Raw genomic sequence first — 19,929 nt, 5'->3', positions numbered from 1 at the left:
AATCATGAGATCATGACTTGAGCCGAAACCAAGAGCTGGATGCTTAACTGACTGGGCCACCCAGGCACCCTTCCACCATGTTTCTTAAACTTTCCTTCATAGAGTAAGGTTCCTAGTTTTCCCATAATTATCAGTCTCTTCTAGAAGTATTTGAATCTGTGTATATATTGTTTCAAATGTGGTGCCAGAAACAATAAACAATTCATAAAGCATTTAAGAAAACAATCTTATTTACAATAGCATCCAAAATAATGATACTTGGGAATAAACTTAGTCTAAAAGACCAAAAACTTGTATGCTAAAACCACAAAACAGTGCTGAGAGAAATTTTAAAAGATGCAAATAAATGGAAAAACATCTCATGTTCATGGGTTGGAAGATTTAACATTGTTAATGTGTCTATGCTATCCAAAGTGATCTTACAGATTCAGTGCAATCCCTACCAACACCCCAATGGCATTTTTAAAAACAGAAATAGAAAAAATAATCCTAAAATTCATATGAGATCACAAAAGACCTGAATAGCCAAAACAATCTTGAGAAAGAAGAACAAAGTGGAAGGCTTCACACTTCCTGATTTCAAAACATACTACAAAGCTATAGAAATCAAAACAGTATGGTACTAGCATAGACAAATAAAACAACAGCACAGAATAGAAAGTCCAGGAATAAACTCACATATACACTTTCAACTGATCTTCAACATAGATGCCAAGAATACGCAATGGGGAAGAGATGGTTTCTTCAACAAATGGTTTTGGGGAAACTGGATATCTACATGTGAAAGAATGTAACTGGATCCTTAACTTACACAATATATAAAAATCAACTCAAAATGAATGAAGGACTTAAAAGTAAGACCTGAAATTATAAAACTCTTATGAGAAAAAATAGAAGACAAGCTGTAAAACATTGATCTTGACAATGGTTTCCTGTACGTGACACCAAAAGAACAGGCCACCAAAAAAAAAAAAAAAAAGAATAGGCCACCAAAGCAAAAATAGACAAGTGAGACTGTATAAAACTAAAGAGCTTCTGCATGCCCAGGAAGCCATCAACAGAGTGTAAGGCAACCTACTGAATGGGAGAAAATATTTATATGCCATATATCGGTAGTGGATTAATATCAGGAATTTATAGGAACTCCTACAACTCAACAACAAAAAACCAAGTAACCCAATTAAAAATTGGGCAAAGGACTTGTATAGATATTTCTCCAAAGAAAACATACAAATAGCCATCAAGCATATGAAAAGATGCTTGACATCACAAATCATCAGGAAATGCAATCAAAACCACAACGAGAGGAGCACCTGGGTGATTCAGTCAGTTAAGCATCCGACTCTTGATTGCAGCTCAGGTCATGATCTCAGGATCTTGGGACCAAGCCCCATGTCAGCTTCCCACTCACCGAGAAGTCTGCTTGAGGATTGTCTCTCCCTTTGCCCCCCTTCTCTCTATCTCTCTCTAAAAATAAAAAACAAATCTTAAAAAAAACACAATGAGCTATTACTTCACACCTGTTAGAATGGCTGAGCTATATACATGAAAACACACACACACACACACACACACAAAACCCCAGAAAATAACAAACATTAGTGAGGATGTAGAGAAATTGGAGCCTTTGTGCACTACTGGAATGTGAAATGGTGCAGCTGCTATGGAATATAGTATAGAGCCCCACTTCTGGGTATTGATCCAAAAGCACTGAAATCAAGATCTTGAAAAGATATTTGCACTCTCGTGTTCATCACAGCATTATTCACAATAGCCAAGAGATATAAACAACCTAAATGTCCACTAGCAGAGGAATGGATAAACAAAATGTGGTATATACACATACTCTTAAATATTATTCAGCCATGCAAAAGAAAAAATTGTCATGAACTACAATATGAATGAACCTTAGAGATATTATGATACCAGAAATAAGCTGGTCACTGAAGGACAAATACTACATGATTCCACATATAGGAGGTATCTAAAGTAGTCAAACTAAAAAAAATAAAATAAAATAAAATGAGTAGTCAAACTCATAGAAGCAGAAAGTAGAAGTGTGCGTGCCAGGAGCTAGGAACAGGGAAACGAAGAGTTGTTGTTCAATGGATATGAAGTTTCAGTCATACAAGATACAAACAAAACAAAACAAAACACAAAACTTCTGGAGATTTGCTGGACAACATTGTGCTTCTAGTTAACGATACCATATTGTGCACTTGGAAGTTTGTGAAAAAGGTAGATCTCCTGTTAGAAGTTTGTTCGTTAGTTTTTTTTTTTTTTTATCACGATAAGAATATATATGGTCAACAGTTTGGCCCTTTGACTTGAGAATAAAAAGTTCCTCTTAACTCTTAGAATAAGACTAATTGCTCCTCACCCATAGTAACAAGTACCACAAAGAATTTAAACCCTAGAATCCAAGCTTCTGAGAGTCAGCCAATCAATGGCTCATGCTTCTGAAGGCCAGCCAATCAGAGAGAGTCCTATGCCTCTGCCAGCCAATCAGCAATAATTGCCCTCCAAGAGCCGCATCTCCGCTAATGGTCAACCAATCCTGCACACCCTCACTCCTCAAATTCCCTTATTCCTTGAACTCCTTTGTTTTGTTCTGTAAGACTGTGTCCCAAGGCACAAACAATAGAATCCCCTGCTTCACAAACAATAGATTCCACTTCTTGTTTCAGGTTTTTAGGTGCCCTCTACCTTTGACACACCTAATAATTCCATTTTCTTGGGAACATTTTATCCTAAGAAAATCACCAGAAATATATGCAAAGATTTAGCATTAACGATGACATTTTTTTTATATATAATGGAGAAGGAATATGCATTCAGCAATAGACTCTTAGCTCTGAATTTTGATACCTATGTCGACTGGAATAAATTCTAAATAGCCATTAAAAATCATGCTGTAGCAGACCATTTTACTGATGTGAGAAAATATTCAAGATATGTTATGGGAAAAAACACCTATTGCAATGTAGTGTTCATACTATGATTCCTATTCGGTAATATATTTAGGTCTACACTTATGGGGAAAAAAAAGGCTTGAAGAATATATATTGTTAGTATAGGTGGTAGGATTTGGGGCAATTTTCCTTTTCCCAATTTCAGTAGTTTCCTAATTTTCTGCAATGAAAACATTACTTTTGTAATTTAAGAGAAAAAGAGTGTTTGTTTTTTTTTAGGTGATACCCAGAGCAGAGTACAATCTTCTGATAAGCGTAGAGCAGGACAAAGTACAGACAAATGCCTCCTTGATGATGCCAGACACTAACTCTGATCATATAACACTGCAGCTGCGTAATGCTGTAGGTACATATTGAATTCAAGGTTAATTACATCCTCCTTGTCCTTTCCTCTTGGATATGCCCAGTAATGACCTCAAGTATAACCTGTTAAAACAGGACTCATTTTCCTCTGGCTCCCCCCTCCACCACCACCACCCCCCCGACTCACTGAGAGAAACACACACACACACACACACACACACACACACACACACACACAATCCTTGCACCAAAGCAAGCTATCCCTAGTCCACATCCTGAGTCCTCTCGGGCAGTCAGACCCTTCGTCCCCTTGCACCGTGCCCATCACCAAACCCTCCAGGTTTTCCTCCAGAACACCCTGTGCATTTGCTCCCTTCTGCCAATGATGCACTTCAGATTTTCCTATCTGATAACATATCTCAAACTGTCAACCTGAAAACCAAACCTTGCCCACAAATCAGTTTTGCTTGGCCCACATGCTAATGAATTATAGACCAACATTTAATAATTGGGAAACTTAACACAAAACTACAGATTTCTGGCTTCTCACACACTCAAAAAATGACACTGATGCTAAGGGACTTCCCCTTGAGACACAGGATTCTTTACAGTTTTTTATAGCGTCCAGCCCTCCCCATTTTACCTCTAACTCTAACAGTTCCAGGGGTCATTTAATGTCAAGATTACTAAGTTGTTTTTATTACACAGTCCCTGTGGGCATTTGATTATGTGACTCCAGCCTAGATTCACAGAATTTTCGTAGCAAGCAATCTTAAAAATCCTTTTAAAGAAGGAGCATCTTCTATATATTTTAAAAATAATATTTTTTCTTTGCTCTAGTAAATCCCAAAGTAATAAATTGAGAATAAGGTATAAAAATGCATCCTAACTTTTTTCTTCTCGGAGCAAACAGGAAGAGGAAGCCTGAGGTGACCACATAATGCAACATTCTAAGTCCCAGCTGACTTTACTTTCTAAAAACCATACATTTCAGCTTTCCTCTATATGTTATTATTATAAAGGAATCATGTCTTTTATAGAAGAATATAAGCAAATACACTTGTTGCTTTCATTGAAGTTCTCATGTCTTATTTTTGGTGGTGGTTGCTGTCCTAAATGGGCAATCATGACACAAAAAAGAAACAAACAACAACAAAAAAAACCTCACAAACTACTATTTCTCACCTCTCAACAACTGCTTCAGCAGGCATTTATGGAGAAAGAAGGAATTATTCAATTTTCTGATGTAGATGCCAAACGAAGCTGAAAAATCATCAAAATAAATCACTGCTTAAAATTCCCAGGTACGCCTTCAGAACAGGAAGTCTATCTACCTCTTATACTACAAAGAAAATGTAACAAGGAGCAAGTATACCATTTTACTAGGGACAAAAGATTAAAACCAGCTTTCTCAAGAGATTTTGGTTGTGGTTTGAATGATCTTGATTGGCTTTGAATCAATACACCCTTGAAAACTATGGCATGTTCTGATCAAATAAAGAGAGACTGAGTGTCTTGTAAATCTAATAATAAAATAATAGAATGGTTACAACTCTGTAACCTCTAGAATGTGTTGGGCAGGAAGGGAGAAGAGTGACCTAGCAGAGCCAACTCATGAACTTGTGCCCCAGAGAGTGAGGTGGCAAGTCAGAATATGACACTATCCTTTGCAGCCCTGCAAACTCTCCCTCCCACTGGGAATTAGAGTAATTGGGGACCTCTTTGGCCCCCTCTACTCTCACCTAGTCCCCACCTTGAGAGAAATCTAAATATTACTCCCCTTTCCAAAAATCCCAACTACTTTGGGGCACCTGGGTGGCTCAGGTGGTTAAGTGTCTGCCTTCGGCTCAGGTCATGATCAAGGTCCTGGAATGGAGCCTCGTGTCCAGCTCCCTGCTTAGCAGGGCATCTGCTTCTCCCTCTCCCTCTACCTGTTGCTCCCTCTGCTTGTGCTCTTAGCTGAGGCTATTATTGTTTGAAGCTACTCAGGTGCCCCTACTGTGCTGTCAGAACCCCTGCTCTTCACATTTGCTTATATTGTAGATCCTCTTAATTTACAAATTCATCCCATTAGACCTAAAAAATTGCTTAGAAATTCTTTCCCTTTAGCATGAGAATAAGAAGACCAGTATGGGACATAATCAAGAATGTGTGCTCAAGTTTAATTACAAGGACATTTACAGTTTATAACAATAAAAATATAAATAAATAAAATAAAATATATGATCTAGCAGCCGATTTGGTTAAGTACATTGTAGTATATTTCTACAGCGAAATAGTATGCATCATCAAAATAACAGTATTTAGTGGAGGAAACTACCATAATGTAACAATTTCCTCTTTTTATTTCAAAAACATCAAACTGGGGGCACCTGGGAGGTTCAGTCTGTTAAGCATCTGCCTTCGGCTCAGGTCATGGCCCCAGGGTCCTGGGATTGAGCTCTGTGTCATGCTCCCTGTTCAGCAGGGAGCCTGCTTCTCCCTCTCCCTCTGCCTGCTGCTCCCCCAGTTTGTACTTTCTCTCTGTCTGTCAAACCAATAAATAAAATCTTTTAAAAAATTAAAACATCAAACTGGCAGAAATTTGAATTGTACAATGACTACCAATATAACCTTTACCTAGATTCACATTCTTTCCTTCTCCTACTGTATTCATATTTGGGTGTATATTCTGTTGTGTGAGTTTTTTGGTTGTCTTGTGTTTTTTCAGATTCCTTGGAAAATCAGCTGCAAACATTCTCACTCCACCCCCAAGCACTGTAGCATGTGTCTCATCTCTTGAGAACTATCACTGTGACCTATATGAGCCCAGTATCATTATCACACCCAAGATATCAGTACTGATAGAATATATGATCTAATATAGAACCCATATTCAACTTTCTCCACTTGTCCTTAAAATGTTCCTTATAGCTATTTTCTTAAATCCAGCTCCAATCAAGGATCATCATGGTTGTCACGGCTCTTTAGTCTCCTTTTAACCTACAGTGGTCCCAAGCCCTGTTCATTTCTTCTTTCATGACATTAACTTTTTATTTATTTATTTTTTTAAGAGTTCAGGCTTGTTTGGCCCAAACCACCACAAACTGAATATCTGATGGTTTCTTCATGATTGTGGGTAGGTTAGACCCTTTCAAAAAAAAAAAAAAAAATACCACCTGGGCAATGTTGTATTTTCCCCTTCTATCACACCAATGTTGTATTTTCCCCTTCTGTCTTTGTTTGGTTACTGCCATCAGTTGCTCCTCATAGAGGGACAGGAACTGTGGACTTAGTGATTTGGGTATCCCAAGTACAAATTCTCAAGCCTTCTGTAATAGGCTATGGCTGTCCCAGTGTATACTAATTGCTAATGTCTCAAAGGCAAGGTAAAGTCAATATATCCAAAGGAGAAGTCACCCCAGCACACCATTTTTAAAATTTTAAAATTTTTAAAGATTTTTATTTATTTATTCATGAGAGACACACAGAGAGAGGCAGAGACACAAGCAGAGGAAGAAGCAGGCTCCCTGTGGGGAGTCCCATGCTGGACTTGATCCCAGACACTAGGATCATGCACTGAGCCACTTAGGTGCCCCGAATTTTTTCATTTGAGTATAGTTAGCATACTATATCACATTAGTTTCTGGTATACAACACAATGATTGGACAAGTTTATACATTATGCTGTGCTCACCTCAGGTGGAGCCACCATCCCACACCACACAATGCCATTATGATACTATTATCCATATTCCCTATTCTGTGCCTTTTATTTCTGTGACTTATTCATCCCATAACTAGAAGCCCATACCTCCCACTCCCCTTCATCCATTTTGCCCGACCCCTTCATCTGCCCCTCTGGCAATCATTAATTTATTCTCTGTATTTATCTGATTCTGCTTTTTATTTGCTTGTTGATTCATTTGTTTTTATAGATTCCACATATGAGTGAAATCATGTTATTTGTCTTTCTCTGTTTGACCTATCTCACTTAGCATAATGTCCTCTAGGTCCATCCATGTTGTTGCAAACAGCATGATCTTGTCCTTTTTGGCTGCATAATATTTCTGTATGTGTGTGCGTGCGCACGCACGTGTGTGTATACCACATATTCCTTATCCATTTGTCTATTAATGGACACTTTAGCTGCTTCCATATCTTGGCTATTGCAAATGTGCTGCCATAAACATAGGGGCCCATGTATCTTTTTGAATTAGTGTCTTTATTTTCTTCAGGTAAATACCTAGTGGTCTGCTGCTTATATATGTTCATTCAAACTCTAAGCAATTTGGCATACATTATCACATCTCGATCCTCACTACACTTTGTAGTCAACAGGCCACTCTGAATTATGCATTTTCAAAAGGGAAATCATTTAATGCTCGGAGAAATGAAGTGAGTTGCCCAAGGCTCACAATTGCTGATATGCTAAGATCAGCCCAAGGCAAACCTCAGAGTTTTCTTTGCACTTGGTTTGTCAAGAGAAGGAAATACAAAGGGACTCTGAGGACATGGCCTGCCCGAGGAGTGTCCTGGAAAATCAACATGGCTGGATGAAGTCAGAGCCATAACTAGGAATCGGATTGCCTGGTTCTAGGTCCAGCTTCGTAACTGACCAGCATGACCTTGGCAAATCCCTCCCCATCTCCCAGCCCAGGCTTTCCATCCTTTACTATGGGAAGAATGGAGCAGATGACATCTAAGGTAGAGGCTGGCTCTAGGATGTAGATTCTTTTTGTTCATCTTCACTCTATTTGGTATACTATGATTTGTGCTTTTGGAAAACAAATTGACATGATTTCTTATTATAAATACTTCACTTTCCTTCATATAAATGCTGGTGAATATGAAGTTATATGTCCCCAGAGGGATCTTCTTTTCCATGCCAAACCACAGTGTCTGTTACATGACCAAAAAAAAGTTGCAGCTTTAATCTCCTGATGACAGCTATGAGAGATAAATGCAGAAGGTGGGAAGGCACAAAGCCAGCAGCATCAGGACATCATCCTAAACCTCATCTATGTTTGAATCATCTTCCTAAGCAGGCTTCCAAGCCCCTAGCTGAGCCCAAAGACCTGACACCCCACAACAACAGTTAATGTTTGCTGAGTGCTTGGCATGTGCCAAGCACTGTTCTCCAGGCTTTCCATACATGTGTTTATTTCCTCCTCATAACACCTCTACAAAGCAGCCTGGCGTGGAAAGGAGGTGAGGACTGTAAGGTGCTTCAGGGAGACTGGCCAGGTGTGTGTTGTGGGCAGGGGTCATGGGCTTAGGAAGGCAGCTGCCAGTCACTGCAGCTCTGAACCAAGACCAGATGAACTGCCGATGCAGAGGGCAGGCAGGAATGGGACTCCAAAGGGAAGCTGAGTGCAGAACTGGGAGTGGCACGTGGTAGCCACCCTCACATTTAGACCCACCTGCCCTCCTCTGCCCTCCTCTGCAGACCCAGCCCAGTGGGAATTAAGAGTCTCTGGCACACTCCTCAGGCATGGAATCCAATTAAATGCAATGTTGATCCTGCTTTGAGTTTCACCCCCAATCTAGGGGCCACCCTGGTGATCCAATCCTTTTACCAAGATTCAGTTTAAACACTGGCTTCCCCAGGCCTGGACCTCGGGGGTTCCCTTCCAATAGCCCCACAGGCCTGGGGTCTCGTGCTTGTGTGACCCTTGCTGTTTGCTGCCACCAGATATCTCTGATGCACGGCACCCACCTGCATCTCTGGACAGTGCCTCCTGCAGCCCTCCCAGCACTGAGTTCCACACACCTGGTGAGATGTCCACCTGCCACTCCATGCTGAGCCTCCTGCCCTCAAATCCCATCCCCCACTGAGCCCTTTCAGCAGACATCACACTGCCCAGAAGCCATGGGCAGCTGCCAGGGTAGCCTTTTCCTTAAGCTACCCACCCCACCCACTCAGGTGGGTGCAGCTAATCCCTAGACTCTGCTCGCTTGCTCTCTCACTCACTCAGCAAGTATTTATGGAGCCCCAGCTATGGCCCAGGCACTATGGACACAGCTAAAAACAAAATCAACAAAACTCCTTTTTCTTGGGGCACTTGGGTGGCTCAGTCAGCTGGGCATCTGCCTTTGGCTCGGGTCATGATCTTGGGTTTCTGAGATGGAGCCCTAAGTTGGGCTCCCTGCTCAGTGGGGAGCCTGTTTCTCCCTCTCCCTCTGCCACTCCCCCTGCTTATGCAAGCTCTCTCTCTCAAGTAATGAAATCTTAAAAACAAATACAAAAAAAATCCCTTTTCTCAGAGGCTCAGAGACATTTTGCATTTTATTATTAAAGCCCTCAGCAGGATTTCCTCCTCTGTCTACCTTTTTTTTTTTTAATGTTAACTGTTTAATTTATTTGGTCTGCTCAATGGCCCACAGTGGGCCCTACCACTTTATTTTTTAAAAAAAATAATTCTTTAGCTTATTTCAGCAGTTCAAATGAGTGTTGTTGTTGTTGTTGTTGTTGTTTTAGAGTAAGCTCTACGTCCAACATGGGGCTTGAATTCACCACCCTGAGATCAAGAGTTTTGTGCTCCACCAATTGAGCCAGCCAGGCACCACCCACCCCCTCTCTCTCTGCCACTTTATAACTTGATTTTTAATTTCTTTCTTTGGGAATGATAGTGTCCTAGTGGAAAGAGCATGGGTTTCACACCAGAGAACTCTGCGTTGGAATTGGGATGGGCTCTGACATTCTCTGGGTGGAGTGAGTTGGTTATCCTGTTTAATGGGTTATCCTCCGATTTTCTTTTCTGTGAAATAAGGAGAAATGTGTACTTTAAAAAGTTTTTCTTTTTCTTTTCTGAGAATTAGGCAATGTATATAAAGCTCTTGTTAAAAAAGTAGGACTTCGATAAATATTAACTCCTTTCTCTTTAAAAATATCCCTTTACCCATCTTAGCAGACACTCTACACACTCTACCTCCTGTCCCTTTGTCCATTCTGTGAGCCCATCCCCAGCTTCTGTATGCTTTGCTTTAAAGGCTCACATCTGTCATCTTCAGTGGGCTGCTCTGGGCTGTAGAGCCATTCCCTCTAAGCAGGAAATGCCTGGGAATTGATATCAGGGTCCCCCCACCAACACACATGGAGGGGTGAGGGCAGTCAGCAGCCAGTGACTGATCCGCATAGAAGGAAAATTCTGAGATGTAATATATACTCCAGACTTCCCCAGGGAACCAGGCTGAGGCTGGAACCTCACTTCAAATTGCCATTGCTTAGCCTCTTCCTCTTCCCTGTTTTACACTCCTTCACTCCACCCCCCCACCCTACCTCCTACTAGCTTCTCAGGAGAATTTTCTTAATAAATCACTTACACACTAATCCTCACCTCACAGTTTGCTTCTTGGGAACCAGATGAAGATACCTAGTGCTACAAATTGAATGTGTCTCCTTCGCCCCCAAATTCTATTTTTTAAGATTTTATTTATTTATTCATGAGAGACACAGAGAGAGGCAGAGACGTAGGCAAAGGGAGAAGCAGGCTCCCTGCGGGGAGCCTGATGTGGGACTTGATCCCTGGACCTTGGGATCATGCCCTGAGCCAAAGGCAGGTGCTCCCCCAGGGGTCCCTTCTCCCCAAATTCCAATGTTGAAATTCTAACCCCCCAAAGTGATGATGTTAGGAGGTGAGGCTTCGGGGAGCTGACTGGGTCATGACTGTGAACCCTGAGGAAGGGGATCAGCGCCCTTAACCTCAGAGAGCTCCGTCTCCACTCCCACCCTGTGAGGACACCGTGAAAAAAGGCAGTCTGTGACCCAGGAAGCAGGTCACCACACAGAATCTGCCAGCACCTTGACCTTGGACTTCCTGACCTCCAGAAGTGTGAGGAGTAAATGTTTGTTGCTATAGCCACTGGATTATGTTAGCCTCTTCTAGCAGCCTGAGTGAACAAAGACACTCAGAGAATTTTTGTACTCATAATGGAGATGGACAGCCAACAAGAGGAAAAAGCAAAATATGCAGTATGTTTGTGATAAATGCAGAGGAGAAAATCAAGCAGGAAACAGGGAATGCAGTCCAGAGGGGGACTGAATTTTTGATAGAGTGTCATGAGTAAAAAAAAAAAAAAAAGTGTCATGAGTATGTGACCTTTGAATGCAAATGGAGAGACAGAGCACCCATCAGCATGCAAGCATAGGAAACAGAACTCAGAAGAATGATATCTATAAAGGCCTTGTGGCAGGAATGTGCCTGGCATGTTCCGGGAACAACATGGAGGCCAGAGCAGATGCAGTAGATTAAGGGAGAGAGTAATAGGAGATGAGGACAGTGAAGGAAGGGAGAGCCGGTGAAGTGGAGGAGATGATAAATGTGTCTGAGTTGAAAAGCATCATGATCTGACTTGGTTTTTAATGCTGGCTTCTGTGTTGAGACTAACAGGGGACAAAATAGAAGCAAACATACCTGCTAGAAGGCTAATGTGGTAACTCACAAGATCCATGACAATGGCAAGGACCACGGTGCTAACAACGGAAGTGAAAAGTGGTTGGATTCTGAATACATTTTGAAGGTAGAGTCAAAAAGATTTCCCTATATAATGAAGATGAGGTGTGAGAGAAAGAGGTGCCAAGAATGACTCCAAGATTTTGTGCCTCAGATACTGGAAGGCTGGGGTTGTTGCTAATGGAGATGGAGAAGATTCTAGAAGGAACAAATCTGTGAGACAGGATCAGGAGCTCATATTTGAGATGCCAGTTAGACACTTAAGTAGAGATGTTAGATGGGTCATATAACAGAGCTGAGCAAAGGACCCTGTCCTGCCTCATCTCACCATCCCATTGCCTGCAGAGCTCCTGGGCTGACCAATGAAGTCAGGAAGCCTAAAAGGAAGTGAAACTCATGATACCTGGTGCCATTAGACCTGGGCTTTTGGGTGATGCAGCAGGGGGCTTTGGGAAGCTCACATCTTTGAGCTTTACTGTCAGAACATCAGGGAAGTCAGTTGAATTCTTCAGGGGGTGGCAAAGCTGAGTTTCACATCCCAACTGTTGCATGGAGAAAGTTGCAGTTGAAGGTCCAATCAGGGCAGCCTGGGTGGCTCAGTGGTTTAGCGCTGCCTTCGGCCCAGGGCTGATCCTGGAGACTCAGGACTGAGTCCCACGTGGGGCTCCCTGCATGGAGCCTGCTTCTCCCTCTGCCTGTGTCTCTGCCTCTCTCTCTCTCTCTCTCAATCTCTCTCTCTCATGAATAAATAAATAAAATCTTTAAAAAAAGGTATCAATCACTGGGCAAGACAGAGTGGTGGACAGAGAAGCCACGATGCTGGATAAGCTTTGCCAAGACAGAGAAGCCACGGTATTGGATAAGCTTTGCCAAAAGAACTCTTTGCCTGCCTCCTCATTTCTCTTAACACCCCAGATTTTAAACATCTGGATAGAAGCAATGGGGGATCCAATCCTGGCTTTTGCAGAGGAAAGTGATGTAACTTAACTTTTGTTTCAGCAAAAAGGAGACTTGCCAGAAGAATATTGTAGTAATACTGAAGACAGATAATGGAGGGAAGTGGCAGTAGGGATAAAAAATATTGAACTGTTGTGAGATAAATGAAAAGGGTAGAATAAACAGAACTTAGAGACTCATCACATGGCTGGAGACCAGGGATAAGGAGGTTGGACCACGTCTGTGTTACTGGGAAGAACAGAAAGAGGAGAGGAGGAACAGGTTTGGGAGAGAAGATAATTCACTTTGGATGAGTTGTGTTGACACAAGAGTGAGCTGTGTCAACTGCTGTGTCAGTCAGCCATTGCCATGATAATGCTGTATAACAAACCACCTCAAAGCTCAGCATCTTAAATCAATAGTCATTTCTTCTCATCCACATGTTTATGGGTCAACTGTATGTTGGCTGTTCTAGGCTGAGTTGTTCCATGGCTCTCTTATCATACTTCAGCCAAAGTACTATTCAAAGTGTGATCTTCTCCTGGGAATGACAGAAGCTTCAGAAGGCAAGCCCAACCACACAAACACATTTCAGGTCTCTGTTTGTATCACATATGCTGACATGCATTGGCCGAAGAAAGTCACATGACTGAGCCCAAAGTCCAGGGACAGGGAGAAAAGAGAAAGGAGCAAATAACTGCCAAACAATACTTAAAATCAGGGCTCAGCACACTATAAACTGTAAGCCACACCTTTATTTTTTGTAAATAAAGTTTTATTGGTACGCTTGTTTGCCTGTTGCTGCTTTTGTAGTACAATGGCAGAGTATCAGGGCCCGGAAGCTGAAAATATTTACAAACTGGTCACTTACAGTAAAAGTTTCCAGATCCCTGATCTAATCTACCACACTGGCCAATGTACAATAATTAAACAGTCTTGATAGTCTGCCCCTGAATCATAATGGGCCCCATTGATAGCATTTTATGTCACTTAGCCTGCCTCTTAGTCCTCCACTTCTAAGATGTTTTATTATATCTTAAGCAAAGAAAATAGTTGGATCCAAAGAGAAATGAAGGATGCTCTACTTAAGGTACTCTATGAAGTCTGCATTTGTTCTGTCGGAAGCTATGCTTCACCCAAGACTAGCACAGATGATGAACTTTTTAAGATGCATTTCTTATCAGCACTGTCAATCAGTCCTTAGAAACTTAGATCTCATACATGGACTCAACAGTCTAGAATAAAAATTGACAGTATAGCTGTGACTAAAGTCTATAATCTGTGCCCAAATTTGAGGATGCAAAGTATATATTCTGCAGGAGACAGAGCCCCCTGGAGGGAATGGGTTGTGACAAGAAGCACAGGGCCAGCTAAAGTTCCCTACCACCCAGCATGAGCCAGGGAAGATGGGGGATGCCTCAGAACCCAGTTATATTTGCAAACAGCCCTCATAAGTGGCCATGAGTTCAAGATGGAAATTTACTGAGTGCTGGGCATCAACCACCAGGAAAGAGACTTTCTACTGTGTTTTCTCCTAAGGCCCTATGCCAAGGATGCTGAGGCTACTACACACATCCCCCAGATCACATTGTTACTCAGCTACTGCTGCTGAATGCAATGCTCAGACAGACCAGCCTAGGCTCTTTTGCTCCAATAGGTTCTATGTCTTTTTTTTAAGATTTTATTTATTTATTCATGATAGACACACACACACACACACACACACACAGGGAGAGAGTGAGAGAGAGAGAGAGAGGCAGAGACACAGGCAGAGGGAGAAGCAGGCTCCATGCAGGGAGCCCAATGAGGAACTTGATCCCGGGACTCCAGGACCACGCCCTGGGCCAAAGGCAGGCGCTAAACCACCGAGCCACCCAGGGATCCCCCAGGTTCTATGTCTATTAACAAATATTTATTGAGGGCCTACAATGAGCCAAATACTGACATAGGCACTGGGGATAAAGCAATGGACAAAACAGACAAATATGTCTGCCCTCGTGGAGCTTACATTCTGGTATGTGTGATGGAAGAAGGAAGGAAGAAACAGTTAAAATAGGTAAGCTAAATATGTGGCATGTCAAGTGTCAATAAGTAGAACTGAGGAAAAATGGAGGAAGGAGAGGAAATGTCAGCATGGCAGTGTGCAGTTTTACACCAGGGGGTCAGTGAAGCTTCATGGAGAAGCTAACAGATGAACAAAGACTTGAAGTGAATGAAGGAGGGAGGCATGTATGTATTCAGTGACAGGGTGATCCAGGAAGAAGAACCAGCAAATGCAAAGTCCCTGAGGTAGAAGTATGGTTGAGAAGAAAGGCTCATGTTCCCAGAATCTGGTCCCAGATTACTCAGTCAAACTAAAGACATCATTTTAAAATTAGAGCAGCTCCCTCCTCAGTGTGATTAATTATTCTTTTTCCTGAGTGAGCTGAATATATATTCAGTGGAGAAATGTCCTTCCTGGCCTGCTTCTACTTCAATCCCATCCTCATCAGGAGCTCCTCTTTTGATGTCTTCCCAGGTTAATGGTGGCCACTGCTCTCCTGGGACTCCTGAGTTTGACCTTGACTCCACCCTGAGGTTACTGTTTGGGGCAGTAGACACACCCAGAGTGTAGGCCCTATCCCAGGTGCCAGCAAGTACTCACAACAGAGAATTCTGGTTCCCACCCCCATCTGGCTGCTCTGTCCCACATATTCTCTGCTTAATGCCAGCCTTCACACCCTCAGCTGAAGCCAGCAGGGGAGTCTCTGGGGAGGTAGTCAGGTCTGTGGACGTGAGGCTTGCTTCCCTAGGCTCACTTCAACCCCACTTCTCCATTCTTCCTCTTCTCCTTTCATCTTCTTCCTCATTTCCAGAATCCCACTGGCATGCCACCCCATCCAGGAAGTCTCCCTCCTGTTGAAAGAACTTCTTTCTTCTTTGGATTGACATAGCAATTCTCTCTTCTAAAATCAGAAGCCACAGCCTATTATATTCTGGTTGATTGAGCCCATTTTCCCACAAAATGTGGGCTCCTTGAGGCTAAAATTGGATGTACTCTTCCTTCTCTGCTGCTTGCACAGGACTGTAACCCAATAGTCTTCATGGATTAACTTGAAGATGCTCCTTGTAACGGGCTGTTTAAATACCTTCCTCCCAAGCCCCAAGCCCTTATTTCTCCAGACCCAATATCTGACCTTGTCTAATGGGGTAAGGCCTGAGGGGCATCCTGGGGTGAAGTTCACCCCCTTCCCAAAACCTACAGAAGATTTGCAGTTCAGAGGCCTCAGATGCTACAGGTCAGAGGGTGAGGTCACAACTTTAAAAATGGAATAGGCTATAATAATAAAAAGATTAAACATGAATGTTTTTTCTCAAAACACAGGGTTTTAGCCATGTTCAGCATCACAGCCAGTCTGAGCTTCTCTCTGGCGCTGATTGGACCAAGCTCAGGAGGGACAGCCTGTTTTAACACTGTTTACAGGAGAAAGGAGAAGCTCAAAGAAGCCAAAGAAAGACCTATTGTTAGAGACCCAGGTGGACTGAGATGCCCAACTGCAAGAAGGTTAGCATCACTGGTTAACTCTAGGTCAGGGCCACAAGGTCACAGAGAGGACCTTGTTCTTTGGGTAAACAATATTGGGCATTTGCAATCTAAGAGGTACTTTGTGACCAGTACTATGCAAATGTAATCAGAAGGTGGCTGGAATCAGGGGAACTCAGAGGTGCAGCATAGATGAGTCATTAGGATTTGACTTCAAACTCCATAAAGTGTTTTGAACACAGGCTTTAACAATTCTCCCCACTGAGGCTTTTCTTATGGATGCAGACACCAACTAGCAGCATAGAGAGAAGAGGACGATCATGCCTTGACTCCAATGTCCCAGGGTAGGGCCATGAAGCACAATGAAATAATATGGTTTTATAAACCCCATTATTCTCTTGAAAATAGAGCAATTCTACTATATTGCATTTTTATAAAGGCATTAAGTCTTGTCAATACTTAAAATATTTAAAATATTCCATGCCTCCCAGAAGCAAAGCAGTAATGAGCACCCCTAGTGCTCAGATCTTGGTCTCTAATATCATCCTCCACTAAAAGGAACCAGGGCTGCTCAAGAAAAGGCTAGTTCTAGCTGGTATAAGATGAGCCTGAAAAAAAAAATGGCCTGGAATATCTTGTTATGCCAGAAAGTAGGTGCTCAAAAATGAGAGGCACATGCCATAAGGTCATGGGACCCAGCTTGGAAAGACAGCCACTGACGACATCCACAACGATCTGAGCAAGGTAATTAAGTGCCATGTAATTAAATAGTAATGAATTACAAATTTCTAAAAAAGACTGGAATTCATGAGTCCAATCTGATAATACATAGGTACAAAAATAGAGAACAGGAAGAACTTTTGGTTGAAACAGGACTCTTAAGGATCAACTATTAAATGTGATGAAATTGGTGAAGCTGGAAAATCATCACTTTGCAAGCCTGATAGTAAAGACTAAATCAGGCAAGAAGCATCATGGATGCTAAATCTAGAGGGCAACTGAGACAAGAAAAAGGATATTTATGTAGTCTTAAACTGTTCTTCCACAGATTATGTGTTAGTTACAAGGGAGAAAATAATGATTTTATAATAGAAAAAAATCAGATAACACCTAGACTGGGTGATAAAAAATTAGCATCATTGGGGTGCCTGGTGGCTCAGTCATTTAAGTGTCTGACTCAATTTCAGCTTAGGCCATGACCTCAGGGTTGTGAGATTGAGCCCCAAGGCAGCCTCCATGCTGGGCACAGAGCCAGCTCAAGATTCTCTCTCTCCCTCTGACCCTCTCTGCTCCCTCTCTTAAAAAAAAAAAAAATTAGCATAATCAATGAGAGACAAATGGGTGTCATGTGCCTTTCAGATGTGATGCCCTAAGAAGGACACATTATCACCTATGCAGTGTTCCAGCCAAAAATATAAACCTCAATCTAACCATCAGGAAACCATCAGGCAAACATAGAATGAGGCACATTCTATTAAGGGAGGGATGCTGTATTCCTTCAAAAAATGTCAGTATCATATAAAGAATTTATCAAACTCAACACAGAAAAAAATAACAATCCAGTCAAGAAATGGGCATGAACAGGACATTACTCCAAAGAAGACCTACACATGGCCAACAAGCACATGAAAAAAAATGCTCCACATCACTTGTCACCAGGGAAATACAAATCAAAACACAATGAAATACCACTTTACACCAGTGAGAATGGCTAAAATAAACAAGACAGGAAACAGCAAATGTTGGTGAGGATGTAGAGAACGGAGAATCCTCTTGCACTGGTGGGAACACTGGTGTTGGTGGGAACACAAAGTGGTACAACCACTCTGGAAAATAGTGTGGAGGTTCCTCAAGAAATTAAAAATAAAGCTACCGCATGATCCAGCAATTGCTTTACTGGGTATTTACCCCAAAGATACAGATGTAGTAAAATGATGAGACACCTGCACCCCAATGTTCATAGCATCAATGTCCACAATAGCCGAACTGTGGAAGGAGCTGAGATGTCCTTCCACAGATGAATGGGTAAAGAAAATGTGGTATATACATACAATGGAATATCACTCAGCCATCAGAAGGGATAAATATCTACCATTTACACTGATGTGGATGGAACTGGAGGGTATTATGTTGAGTGAAATGAGTCAGTCAGTGAAAGACAATTGTCATATGGTTTCACTCATATGTGGAATGTAAGAAATAGTGAAAGAGACCATAAGGGAAGGGGGAGAAACTGAGTGGGGAAAAATTAGAGAGGAAGACAAACAATGAAAGACTCCTAACTCTGGGAAACAAACAAAAGGTTCCAGAAGGGGGTATGGGTCGGGAGATAGGGTAAATGGGTGACAGGCATTAAGGAGGGCATGTGATGTGACAAGCACTGGGTATTATACTGTATGTTGACATATGGATTTAAATTTTAAAATGTCAGTATCAAGCAAAACAAAGAGAGCTGTGGAATATTCTTAATTAAAGAGAGCTAAAGAGACTTGACATTTAAACCTGACCCTAGGCTGGATCCTACATGGAAGATGGGGGGGAAATGCTATTACGAACATTATTGGTCAACTGATAAAACTGGAATACAAATAATAGATTTTATAAAAGTACTATATCAATGTTAAATTTGCTGAAGTTGAAAAGTGTACTATCATTATGTACAAGAATATCCCTATTTTTAGAAAATACACACTGAAATATTTAGGGACAGAGGGCCATGATATATTTAACTTACCTGCAAATGACTCAGAAATTAGACTGGTGATAAATGGATATATGATAGTTAGATAAATGGATGGGTGGATGGATGGATGGATGGATGGATGGATGCCTTGGTGGATGGGTGGGTGGATGAATGGGGTGGATGGGTGGGTAGATGGATGGGTAGATGGGTGATGGATAGATGGATGGATAGATGGATGGATGGACAGATGAAAGAGGAAGAGTGGAAAGCAAACAATAAAGCAGATGGGTAAAGTGTTAACAGAATCTGGATAAAGGGTTACAGGTGTGTTTATACTAGTTTTATTTGTATGTGTTGTCTGTAAGATTGAAATTATTTCCAAATAAAACAAATCTTTAAAATTTTCCCACAATTTTAGGGGCATCTGGGTGGTTCAGTCAGTTAAGTGTAGGCCTTTGGCTCAGGCTTGCACTGGGCTCCTTGCTCAACAGGGAATCTGTTTCTCCCTCTCCTCACACCCTGCTCATGTTCTCTCTCTCTCTGTGTCTCTCCCTCTCTCTGTCCCTCTGTCTCTCTCTCTCTCATTCTCTTGTGCATTCTCTTTCTCAAATAAGTAAATAAAATCTTTTAAAAAATGTTCCCACAATTTCTATAGCCATGTTTTAGAATTTATTCATTTTTAATATAGCAAAAGTCTCCAAAAACACAAAAAAAGCCCAGATCTGTTGTGATTTTTCAGCCACAAGAGGATCTCACCTTACCCTTCATCCTCTCTCTATATATAGAAAGAGGAGGGGCAAGGACCCCTCAGAGAGGCTGGTCCATGCTCAGGTACCAGCTGAATGACCAGAGACTCAGCTGGTTCCATCCAGATTTTGATAAGTTGAAGACACTAAGGGTTTTGTTCAGGTTCTTAAGCCAAGACCATGTTAATTTGGAATGCTTATACATGGTGAGGCACCTCCTCACTGCCAGGTCCCTTTCTCCTCTCTCTCTACCCTTTCCCTGGGCATGGTCATCCACACCACCATAGCTTTTGCTCACAGGATACAAAGTGCTAACTCTTATATTGTGTAT

The sequence above is a fragment of the Nyctereutes procyonoides genome, unplaced genomic scaffold (genome assembly GCF_905146905.1).
Source record: "Nyctereutes procyonoides isolate TBG_1078 unplaced genomic scaffold, NYPRO_anot_genome, whole genome shotgun sequence".
NCBI classification, from domain to species: Eukaryota; Metazoa; Chordata; class Mammalia; order Carnivora; family Canidae; genus Nyctereutes; species Nyctereutes procyonoides.
Note: the sequence above shows the minus strand (reverse complement) of the source record.